The sequence below is a fragment of the Amaranthus tricolor genome, chromosome 1, assembly GCF_026212465.1.
Source record: "Amaranthus tricolor cultivar Red isolate AtriRed21 chromosome 1, ASM2621246v1, whole genome shotgun sequence".
NCBI classification, from domain to species: Eukaryota; Viridiplantae; Streptophyta; class Magnoliopsida; order Caryophyllales; family Amaranthaceae; genus Amaranthus; species Amaranthus tricolor.
Genome location: NC_080047.1, coordinates 29,804,569 through 29,817,889, shown reverse-complemented (window position 1 = coordinate 29,817,889; position 13,321 = coordinate 29,804,569). Strand labels below are relative to the sequence as shown.

At 37.2% G+C, this 13,321-nt stretch overlaps 1 long non-coding RNA gene across 1 annotated transcript in view; it reads left to right on the top strand.

Annotated features, from left to right (window-relative positions):
• Window positions 1–2,890, top strand: part of LOC130818623 (uncharacterized) — a 4,251-nt gene extending 1,361 nt beyond the window's left edge. The window contains exons 2-3 of the long non-coding RNA XR_009043966.1: window positions 1–1,270; window positions 1,348–2,890. The exon at window positions 1–1,270 is cut by the window's left edge and continues 39 nt beyond it. This is a non-coding gene — a long non-coding RNA (uncharacterized LOC130818623). The remainder of the gene's footprint in view (window positions 1,271–1,347) is intronic.
• The last annotated feature ends 10,431 nt before the right edge of the window (window positions 2,891–13,321 follow it).

Below are 13,321 nucleotides of genomic sequence, written 5' to 3'. Positions count from 1 at the left end.
TTGGTTTTCAATCTACACGTGCTTCATATAAACAAAAGGAAGGACGTTTTAGAATGAGTTTGTACTTAAGATGTCACTAGCTACGGTAATATAAGGGGTGATTTGCATAAATTAGACAATGCTGCCCGGCCTGGTTTCAAAAGTAGGGCTTGTGGTTGTAAATTTATGATTATAGGAAATAGTCGTAAACCACGGGAGAGACCTTGGACGGTTAGAGTGTTTCATGGTGAAAAAGGAAGACATAACCACCCGTTCTTCATGTAAAGACTTGGATAGTGAGGGGCAATTGAGTAGATTATTTATTGCGAATCCAACATCTATCCAGATGATACGTTCGTGGCCCCATCTTGGGTTGATAAACACAACGTACAAAATGAATAAGCAAAAGTGGCCCCTATGCGAAATCATTGGAATGACGCTAACGAATCATAACTTCTTGGTTGCGTTTTGTTTGATGCGAGATGAGGCGTATGTGTCTTATTCTTGGGGTGTTGGAGAGGTTGAGAGATATTTATGGCAGAGTCCAGACGCCCGACGTAATCATAACGGATCGAGATAAGGGTTTGTCATACGCTATTTAAAAGGGCACACGCACAAATAACGAATCAGCAGTTAAGGATAAGGCAAGCTCTGGAGGAATCTAGGAATTTCATTTCAAGGATGTCGTGACTTAATTTTCTCAGACCGTTGTATCGTCATGTTTCCATATTTGCTTTGCAACAATTGATGATGGAGCACAACCGGATGTTAAACTTAGGTAGTTGTCTTTTTGCAAAATGCGGTTGTGTCATTCAAAAAATCCACGGATTACCATGCGCGTGTTACTGTTGCTTGTCAATCAGGTCTAATGGTGCTTTGTACTTAGACGATACACATCCGTTTTGGAAAACGTTAAAGTACTTAGAGCCAGAAGAAGACGCCAACGAAGAAGTACGACACGCAAACGTCGATGATAAGGACTACTTTCAATCGTTGGTGGATGAAGTTTTAAAAGCCGACCCTTTAGTTGTACGGCGCGTGTCACAAGTACTTGAACAAGAACTACACCCTGAAGGAGCAGATATATCTGAGCCACAAGCAAGTCCATCGAGGAAGGGAAGACCAATGACAAGCAGAACCTTGAGGAGAAACAAAAGTGCGTTTGAGTACAGCAGCTCTTCCTCAAGGGGTCGCGGATCCAGATCTTCATCACGCGGGTGATCTACTGGTAGATCTAGCAGTCGGTCGCACCAATCGTCATCTGGAATAAACATTAGTTTCAACTTATCAGGTACCCTTATTTGTTTGCGTATACTCTTATATGTTCTAGGTCAAATGAATGATATTAATATACTGTCATTATTTCAGATGGTTCAGCAGGACGTGATTTTTCACTTTTTCTGTGGCCAGATAACATTTCGTTTATTCTTCCGCCATATCTGTTTGACTGGATTGATGTCATCGATGACGGTAATTGTGGTATTAGAGCCATTGCCGCCACAGAGTTAGGGGGCGAGGAAGCATGGCCTTTTTTAGGACGCGCAATGAGTTTGGAAATGGAAACGCATAGAGAGCAATATGCACGCGTGTATCCATCAGATGATTTGGTTGAGGAAGCTATATACATAATTGGTGCCCACAACAAAGGACCTGCTCCGTACAGTCACTGATGGAAATGACAGCATTATATTCCGCCGCAACCTTTTCTGAACATAGCAATTGCGTATTATGGCTCTGCTAATGGTCATTCAATGTGTAACTGTTTAGTGCTTCCGTTAAGGAGAACAGGGGGAATGCGTGGCGTAAACAGACTTATACATATTCTTTGGGTTAATAGGAATCATTATGTTCTGCTTTTAATGAACGATGATTCATCTCCACTGCCGCCAGTCCAACAAAATTGGAGAGCAGCAGCTAACAATTCATGTAAAGACTTAGAGATACAGTATCACAACAGGATACTCCTTAGTGTTCAGCTCTGGAATAGAATCTGCGGCGTACAACGACAACAAAATAACACCGCCGAAGACGCGGTCAATCTAGATACTCCTTAGTGTTTATTGTACTGATTATACTTGTTGTTATCATTTTATTAAGGGATATTATCAATGGTACCTCTGTATCATAGCAAAATATCAATGGTACCCACATTAATTCCAATAGTACCCCCCAACTATATGATAATTACAACCGTGACACTATTTTACTTTTTTCCGTGAAATGGCCGTTAAATCACGAATTTGACCTAACCATGGTTAGTTTCTTCTTCTTCCCTTTTCTCACTCCTCTTCCTGCTCTCCTTCCATGGCTGCTTCATCTCAAGCCTGACAATGATCAACCCGAATATGTAGAAAGTACCAGTTGTTTCCTCCACTCCTTCCTAAGTCTCCCTTCTTAATGCCTCCTCTTAATATATACTCTTCTCTTCTTCCATACTCCAATCTTTTACCACTTTCTTCTTTCTCTATCTTCCTCTATTTTTTCCTTAATTAATCAAGCTTTGAGCTTTCTCATTAATGGTTGACTATGAAACCCTAACCCACTGAAACCCACTAGTAAAACTTTAAATTTAGCTTAATGAAACTTTACCCACATAAACTTGACCTCTCTCTAAAGTCAATTTTTGGGTCTCTCCTTTATTTGTCAAAGTTTTCTTCTTGTTCTTTATTATCAAGTTTGAATCTTTCCTTCAAATTATTGAACTCTTCTAAGGATTTGAAAGGGGCTCATTTTGGGCTTTGTCTCAAAACTTTGAATGTTTCTTTAAATCATTTTTCTGGGCTTTCTCTAAAGGTTGTGAGAAGTTAACCCACTTAGCTTTAAAGAGAATAAGTTACAAAGAATTTCTAACATGTAAAATATGGATTTAAAAATTGAAACAGTAATTTCTTGAAACAGACTCCTTTTTTATTTGTGAACTCTTAAGTTGGTGTAACTTGGTGCAAGATTTCTTAATGTTTGATGCTTGCTACAAAGGTCATTTCCTAGTAGCCATCATTTTTAAGCTCAAAGTTATTTCCTAGTTTTTGAATAACACTATTATTTCGAAATTCGTGTGACATTATGATTTCATGGTAGCCATAGCAATTTGTGATAACATTCTTAAATTGAGTGGTAAATTGAGTGGAGTTATACCATTTCGGATTGGTAAATTGAGTAATCTTGCCATTCTCATTGTTGGTCTTGAGATGAAGCAGTCATGAAAGGAGAGCAGGAAGAAGAGTAGGAAAAGGGAAGAAGAAGAAACTAACCATGGTTAGGTCAAATTCTAGATTTAACGGGCATTTAATGAAAAAAAGTAAAATAGTGTCACGGTTGTAATTAGCATATAGTTGGGGGTACCATTGGAATTAATGTGGGTACCATTGATATTTTGCTATAATACAGGGGTATCATTGATAATATCCCTTTTATTGATTGTATTCATTGTAGTAATTATATTCATATTATTCATTCCATAATTAAGTTAGTCAATAAATATGTAAATGAATTTTACGCAATACGTAATAATATCAATTTTTCATCAATAAAGTTAAAAAAAAAAAGTTCATTAATACAAATTCCATAAATGTCTATTAAGTGTTGTGCCCTCTAAATGCCTGCCATTCCTCAAACAACTCTCTAAGTTCATCCATATACATATCAGCAGCATGTCTTTCCCGAGGCGGCATTTGCACAATAGATGGCATCCTCAGCAGTGGGGCGAGTTTACTTGGAAATTCAGCTGCAAACTGTAAAAACAAAAAAATAATATTGTCAAAAAATTAGACAGTGAACTTCGGTAATGACACATAAAAATGTAATTAATAAACATAAACACTAACATATTCGACTCTGTTGTCCGCAACACCGAACGCAGCAGCAGGTCCTTCACTTGGGATGAGAAACGAGTGGGAAGACACCCTAAACCAGTCAATGTACTCAGGGGCAACCTCTGATGGAACCAATGCCCGACGCAATGCCTACTCAACTACGCGGGCACAATAGTTGAACCTACTCCACATCTCCATGAACATGGACGGCTGAGCGAATGTCTCTTAGTAGGAGCCCTGTGCCGGTCGCACAGCTTGGGTAGGTCTCAGCGGAGGGGGGGAATGGCCTGTGCAAACCCGAGCTGTCTGACTGTCCTCTCAGGCAAGTAGACCTCCACGATATCAAAACAGGTGATACCACCTATATAGGCGGTGCGTGGTTGCTCGTTCAATAAATGCCTACCATAACTCATGTACGGCGTCCACTCCACCTGCTTACAAAGAAAATAAACATAAACAACATCACATAAAATTAAAATATTTAGTATAACGCTGTGTGAGGTCATGTACAAAACCTGTGTCTCTGTCATGGCGTCCAGTATGGTCCTGCAGTCTCTCAATCTGCTCAGCTCAAGGATTGGCTTCTGCGGCGACCACATCTCTGCCCTAGTCTTGTTCGGCATGTCACCTTGACGCGGATGGAGGCAGAAGGCTGGGAAGTACTCATATATCCAAGTCTGCAACAGTGTCAGAGAACCAGCAATAGTCTTGCACCCAATCCTTTTCGCCATACCCAGTTGGCGATACATGTGAGCAAGCGTCAATGCACCCCAAGCAATGTCATGCTGATCAGCAGTGACAACAACAACAGGGTGAGGCCGCATCCCGACTCTAGTCTTATCCACGAGCAGCGTGAAACCCACTATAGCCACGTAGTATGCAGTAGCCTGAGTCTCCATGGACTGAGAACAGTGGCATAGATGCAACAGTGCACCAACGTTAATGGTGCCGCTGGTGAAGTGCCCCTTCGCACGCAACTCCGACAATGGCTCTCCAAATAGACCGCCCAGGCCAAGCTGCCACTCACAATCAGACGGTTCAACGGGGAGTGAACCGTCAATGCCAATTCCTAAGATGCGTTGCACGTCGTGTAACATTATGGTCATCTCCCCCCACGGCATGTGGAAGGTGTTGGTATCAGGCTGCCACCTTTCCACAAATGCCGTAATGAGAGCGCTGTCAATGTGCTGGTGCATTATATACGGCAGACGACCAAGAGGAGTGGCAGGTAACACCCCGTACAGTTTCAGACATGTCCTGAAGTCTGATGATTGCATCCTACGTCCTCTTCCTAGGACGACATTCCAAAATCGGAGGGGTGTGCTCCGATCCCTCAAATATAACCTTTGCTACGTGCTCACCGTAACTCGGTATTAAACTGGTGTCAACAGGGCCCCCGAGCTGGGGTGATGTGATCAACCAGTCCATGTCCGTGGACTGTGAGCGGCTCCTCCCCCGTGGAGCCGCATCCTCAGCCTGGCTTGCTCCTGCGTGATCAGAAGTGCCAGCCGCGCTATGCCCTCTAATCCTAAACTGACCGGCATGGCCTCTGACGATCGTTCAATCAACAGGAAGACCGGCAGACTCATCATGACCTACAGACTCTTCCTGACTAACAGAATCGTCGTAATCAGTATCATCGTCACCTGATGCAACCGTATGACTGTGCAGGCTACTCTGGCGCTGAAAGCGACTGCGCACATGGTCTAGGGTTGTTGAACGTTGGGCCTGACTATGTCTGGCCGCTTGTTCATGCCTTGATCGTCTTGTAGATCCCGTAACCCCTCTCTCATGAGGATCCCCTCTCAGTGAAGTCGGCCTAGAGCTATTCTCGCTCAATAACCCTCTAAAAACTCCTTTACCTTTTCCTTGATTTCCAACCATTTACTACAATTTTCATAATTTTATTAATATTAATAAAAAACTAAATTAAATTATATTCATTTTTATTACACTATCAATATTAATTTGATAAACATTTAAGTTAATTTACTACAAATGCTTACAATCATATAAATTATTAACTAACCAAAATAGTTCACAATTACAAACAAATCAACAATTATTATATTCATAAATATTTAAACAACTGAAATTTAATAAATTGATTAAACAAAATAAATAAATTCATTCAAAATTAAAAAAAAGAATATCATTCGAAATTAAAAAAAAAAGAAAAAAATTTAAATCTAGTCGCACAAACACTTTTTGTGCGACTGGATTAAAATTTTTTTTCCTTTTTCTCAAATTTAAATTAAAAATCAACTCTACAACAACATTATCATAATACAATGAATTACAACATTTATTAAACAATAATAACTTAAAAATTAAATTAATTAAACAAAACAAATTCATTGGAAATTAAAAAAAGAAAAAAAAAATTCAAACCAGTTGCACAAAAATTGCGATTGTACCTAGGTACAGTCGCACTTTTTTGCAACTGGTTTTATTTTTTTTTCTTTTTTTTTTAATCCGTATATAAATTCAAAAATATTTCTTATAAAAACTTTATTATAATATAATATATTACAACATTTATTAAATAAAAATAACTAAAAATATAAATTAATTAAACAAAACAAATTTATTCAAAATTTTTTTAGAAAAAATTATTGTTCATACCAGTCGCACTTTTTGTGCGATTGATATTTTTTATTATTTTTTTTAAAAAAATTCCTAGTGAATTTGTTTAGAAATTACCTCGATTTTTTGTTAACGACTTCGATTCCAAAGCTTTAGCTCCGATTAATTTTATGTCCAGAATTTGAGCTTTTAGAAGTGATAAGAGTGTTAATGAGTGAATTTGAAATTAATAATAATAATAATAATAATAATAATAATAATAATAATAATAATAATAATAATAATAACGTTGGACCTCTTGAGTTTTGATGATGACTACACTTAAGCAAATATGTGTTTAGAGATTGTGTGCAGGTCGATATCCGATTATAGTTATGATCGTTGATAGTACCTATGGCTTTGTTCTTGGGAATGTACGTGTCAAAAGGATTCAAGAGATGTTAGAAGCGTTTATCACTTGGGATGTTAAATGGAGACAGGAAGTCTACTATTCCCAGGTTGGATGTTCTAGCAAAACTGGATTTTGGAGATAGCGCACTGTTCCCAAACTAAAGTCAGCCTACGTTAACTAATAAGTTCTGATTTTTATTTTTTTGGTTAATGTATTTAAATTAATTTGTTGCATATAGTTAATTGGCAAAAAGATTTTCTAAAAATTCTTTAGGTGTGGTTTTCTAAAAATAATCCGCTATACTTAGTAAGTAATTGGATTTACTAAATATAGGAACAGCAGTTAAGTCTCAGCTATCTTTGGAATATTCTGGAATTCGTATATAGGTAATCATTTTCTAAAAGTAGTAATAGATAACCGTTTTCTAAGAATAGTAATAGTTAACCGTTTCTATTTTTAGTAAAGCCTAACTGTTTCTATTTTTAGTAAAGATCAACCGTTTCTATATTTAGCATAAAGTTCCAGCCATTATTATGGGAACAGGACCTATTGCTGAAGAAACTGCTACCTAAGGGAACAGCGGTTACTGAACAAGGGAAAGACAAGGGATTCAAGAAGACCTTTGAACAAAGAAAACTTTAACAAGACCGACTTTCGCAAGGTCATGATTGCTGCATGGGGAGAAACTGAAAGTGAAAATGAAACTATTGTTCCCGAAGAAGAGGAGACAGCTAACCTATGTCTCATGGCTACGCACGAAGGCAAGGAAAAGCAGGTAAATACTTCTAATTCATTTTCTATCCATCCATCCAATTTAAGTAAAAATAAATTAATTGAGTTGCTAAAGGAGACACAAGCCAAACTTGAAAATTGCAGTGTTAAGTGTCTCCAATTAGAAAAGGAGCTCAAGGTAAGCAAAGACCATGTCTTCTATATAAACACCTTTAGATACGATGTCCAAAACAGATTATTCGGTTTGTTGGATCAAAAACATAATTCTAAAGGAAAATATGGAGAGAATTAAAAAGAAAAATGTTATTCTTAATATTGAGTTATCACAATACAAATTATTAGGCTTAAATGAAGAATTGAAGGATGCATCCTCTAAAGATTTATGCAATAATTTTCAGAATTTAAAATTGAATCTAGAATCCTACAGTATTAATGATGATAAGCTTAAATTAAACTCAAGAGAAAAAGGAAAAATCAAAATCACTCCCAAATGGATTCAAGATGCTAAAAGTAAAAATTCAAAAGGCCTAAATTATCTTAAGAGTAACAAGAAGAAGAAAGCTTACGTTGATCTTCCTAGTGACAGATTATGTTCCTTCTGTGGAGGAACTGCTCATCTGAAGGACCAGTGCACCAAAAAGGAACAGTACACTGTCTCCAATAGAAACTACGTCGATAACATTCAGAATAAGAAAAATGATTCTTGCAAAATCAACAAGGAACCCAAGAAAGTCTGGGTTCCTGTAACTAACCATTAATTTTTTTCAGGTCCAAGTGAGGGGGAACAACTCATGTTATCTCGACAGTGGGTGTTCCAAGCACATGACGGGTGACAAATCTAAATTTCTCTCACTTGAAGCCTATGATGGGGGAACAGTAACCTTCGGTGACAATATGAAGGGTGAGATAATCGCCAAAGGAAAAGTTGGAAGGTCATGTTCCCATGCTATTGATAATGTATTTTTAGTCGAGAATTTGAAACATAACTTACTCAGCATTTCTCAATTTTGCGATAAAGGTAACTCTGTGAATTTTAATTCTGAAAAGTGCATCATTTCTAGGAATGACACAGGAGACATCGTTCTTGAGGGAATCAGAAAAGGGAACACTTATGTAGTGAACCTGGACACTGTTCCCAAAACCAGTCTAACGTGTCTAAGCGTTATAGAAGACGACCCACTTCTTTGGCATAGGCGTCTAGGTCATGCTAGTTATACATTGATTAATACACTAAGATCAAAAGACCTAGTTAGAGGATTACCAGCTATAAAATTTCTTAAGGATGAAATTTGTGATCCTTGTGCCAAAGGAAAACAAGTGAGGTCATCTTTTAAATCAAAGAACATTGTGACCACCACTAAACCACTTGAATTATTACATATGGATCTATGTGGACCTATGAGAACACAAAGCCGTAGTGGCAAAAGATATGTGTTTGTTATTGTTGATGATTACAGTAGATTTACTTGGATTTTATTTTTAGTTAGTAAAGATGAAGCTTTCAATGAGTTAAACCAAATATTTCCTATTTTCGTGTGTTTGGATGCAAATGTTTTTTTCATGTGAATGGAAAACGAAATATAGGGAAGTTTGATGAAAGAAGTGATGAAGCAGTATTTCTTGGCTACTCATCAAATAGTAAAGCTTACAGAGTTTATAACAAAAGAACAATGAGCGTGGAAGAATCCGTTCACATAATTTTCGATGAAACTAACTTTTTGTCAAGTGAACAGGATACAAATAATTTTAAGATAGGTCTTGCAAATCTAGAGAATGATGAAGAAGAAATGAAAATGCAAGATCAAGGAACAGCAGGTGAACAGCTGATCCCAGAAGAGGCAGAAAGGAACGATCTTGATCAGGAACAGCCGGTACTTCAGAACCAACAGACTGTTCCCAATACAGCTGTTCCCACAGAAGAGCAAAACGATCCAGTAGCTGAACAGAATATTGATCAAGCTGATGAACAAGAACATGCTATTGTTCCCACAAGAGAATTTGTGCCCAAACCTTGGAAATATCAAAGTTATCATCCTCTTGATTTGATTATAAGTGATTTGAATAAAGGAACACAAACTAGATCTCAAATGAGAAACTTTTGTGCACACTTTGCGTTCCTATCATCACTCGAGCCCAAGAATCATGAAGAAGCTCTAAAGGATTCCGAATGGATCGTGGCCATGCAAGACGAATTAAATGAATTTGAAAGAAATAAAGTATGGCACTTGGAACCCAAACTAAAACAAAAAAAGGTAATTGGTTTGAAATGGGTATTTGGGAATAAACTAGATAAGCATGGAATAATTGTTAGAAACAAAGCAAGGCTCGTGGTCAAAGGATACAATCAACAAGAAGGTATTGATTATACCGAGACATTCTCTCCGGTAGCAAGGTTAGAGGCTGTAAGAATCTTAATTTCTTTTGCTGCATTCATGAACTTTAAATTATATCAAATGGATGTGAAATGTGCTTTCTTAAATGGTTTTCTTGATGAAGAAGTTTTTGTTGAACAACCTCCAGGCTTTGAAAATACCTCCTGTCTCGATCATGTCTACAAGCTTGATAAAGCTCTTTATGGCTTAAAACAAGCTCCTAGGCAATGGTATGAAAGACTATCAAAGTTTTTGATTTAAAATGACTTTGTAAGAGGCAAAATTGACAAAACCTTATTCTTTAAGAATAGAGGTTCGGATATTTTAGTTGTTCAGATATATGTTGATGATATTATCTTTGGAGCCGCCAATGAACTGTTGTGTAAAGAATTTGCTAACCTAATGAGCATGATGGGGGAATTAAACTTCTTCCTTGGGTTACAAATTAAACAAATAGCTAATGGTATCTTTATTCACCAACAAAAATATATAAAAGAACTTCTCAAGAAATATGGCTTGAATAATGCTAAAACCAACAACACACCTATGGCTACAAATGTTAGATTAGATGAAGACCCAAATGGAACAAATATTGATCAAACTATGTATAGAGGCATGATTGGCTCTTTATTATATCTAACTGCTAGTAGACCCGATATTGCTTTCAGTGTTGGTTTATGTGCTAGATTTCAATCCAATCCTAAAGAATCACATCTCACTGCAGTAAAACGTATTTTAAGATATTTGAAGGGAACTGACGACTTGTCCTTATTTTATCCTAAAAGTGATGTTTATGATTTGAAAGGTTTCAGTGATGCAGATTATGCAGGTGATCTAGTTAATAGAAAAAGTACATCAGGTATGGTACAATTTCTTGGCTCATGTTTAGTTTCATGGAGTTCCAAGAAACAAAACACTGTTGCACTATCCACTGCCGAAGCTGAATACGTAGTAGCAGCAGCTTGCTGTTCCCAAATGCTTTGGATAAAGCAGCAGCTAAGAGATTTTGGTATTAAGTTTGAATGCGTTCCTATTTATTGTGATAATACCAGTGCCATATGCATATCTAAAGATCCAGTGCATCATTCACGAGTAAAACACATCCACATTAGGCATCATTTTCTTAAGGATAATGTTGAAAATAAAAATATTATTCTAAAGCATGTAAACACCAACGAGCAAATAGCAGATATCATGACTAAACCGCTTCCAAGGGAACAACATGAAAAAATGAGATTGGAACTTGGCATGATCAAGCTGCATTGAAGTGAGTGACATATGTGATCCTTAAAGACAGAATGAAAATTGAAAAGGTCGATCAACCACAAAAACTTGATTGAAAATTCGATTATCGAAAGGATCAGGTACGCACTATTTGAAAGCATATATTGTGAATGCTCATATGATTGCTTGTTTAATTTGATCAGACTATAGTAGCATAAAATTTCCATTTATTTTTCATTTTCATAAAAAAAAAATTATAATATTTAATATATATTTACCCAGCAATTTCCATTAAAATAACGGGAGTTAAATCATTATAGTTCTTCACTAAATTCGTCTGTTTCCATTTCACTTTCTGTGTCCATATACATAAATAAGGACAATGAAGCACCAAATTCATTATAAAAAAAATAAAAAAAAAATAACCGTAACCTCACACTTATTAAAGCCATTCTCTCACGTCAAATCCATCATTACATCTTCAATTTCACTCTCAAAACCGTCTTCAACTCACTGCATTTCAAAACCGCCTTCAATTGCATTTCATCATTCCATTCTTGCTTTTTCCTTTTCTTAATTCTTCAAACCACCATGAAAACCAAGAACCAAACACCAAAGATGAAGCAACCCAAACCTCTACAAATCATCCATCCAACACCTCTCATTACCAGAACTGAGTCCTCATCAAGAGCGCAATAGGAAACCCCAGATGTTTCTGAAGTGCATGAAAGCTCAAAGAGGAAGGGAGATGCTACAGTAAAGAAATCATCTTCAAAAAGGGCAAAAGTTGGTGTTCAAGTAAGTGCTGAGGAGATATCCAAAGAAATGATTGTTGGTTTCGGGCTAGACAAACAATGGTATGAATCCAATTTCTTTCCTCAATTTCACGCCATTTTGCAAAATCAATTTTGGGAATCTTTAATGGCAGAACACTGCTATAACCCAATGTACCCCAACTTGATGCGCGAGTTTGTTTCAAACTTTTCTTTTGACCAAGGCATTTGTACTAGTGTTGTTAAGGGAATTAAAATTGAATTTAATAGTTTGATTTTAGGAGGATGTTTAGGCGTTCCCTCCACTAGATTTGATATATACGTTGTTGGGTCAAAAATCAATTTTTCTGGGATAAATGAGAAGGTAGTTTGGAAGTTTTTTGGGATAAAAGAAAAAAGAGGAAAGGTTAGTCACAATGTGCTGTCACCTATGCACAAGTTGTTATACAATATAGCAAGACGATTTATTTTGCCTCGCACATCTAAAAGAAGTGAGGTTAGTTTAAGGGATGCTACGTTAATATATTGTATGGCTAATAACATCAAGATTAATTTTCCCTCTTTGATGATTTGTCACTTGAATGATTGTATTTTTAAGGGTAATGTGTTAGGATATGGTGGATTGTTAACATGGATATTTATGAAGTTGGGAGTTCCTCTTGATGGTCCAAATTATCCCATGGGTCCAAACAACAAAGTAGGTGTTAAGTGTTTGAATAACTTGCATCTAAGATTAAATGAAAATGGGACTCTTGAGAATATTTTTCAACAATTTGAGGACACCAATGAAGAAGAAAATGAAGAAAAAGTTGAGGAGGAGGAAGTAAATAAGGAGGAACAGGAGCCTGTTCCCTCTGCCACTGAGAAGGCAGAGGGGCATTCTGAAGAAAAACAGGAGGAAAATTCATGTAAGGGGGAAGTTGAGAAGGAACCTGTGGAGGATGCTGTGGAGGAAGAAGAAGAGAAAGATGAGGAGAGTTCTTTACCTGGTTCAAACCCTAGAAAGAGTCGTAGGCTAGCTTCCAAAGGAAAGAAACCTGTTGTTATTATTGATGATGACTCAACCTCATATACAACAGCTGAACCAAGCCATCCTTCCTCACCTAAACCTGCCACACCGTCATTCCATAATTTTTCTTCACCACCACCGTCGTCAATACAACCATCTTCACCACCACAATCACCAATTCAACCATCTTCACCACCACAGTCACCTATACCATCATCACCACCACCAGTACACACATCACCAAATCAAGGTTTAGGTGACACTACAGTTCCTACAGCCCCTCTATCCTCCATTCTCCTAAAACTCACAGAATTGCAGTCTAGCTTCCTTGTTTTTAAAGATGAAATTCGTGTTTCTATAGCCTCACTATCTGCTCAAATGGACCAAATGGAAGCGCGTTTGGGTGCCAAGCTCGACACAGTAGAGGTGGAAACAGAATATAT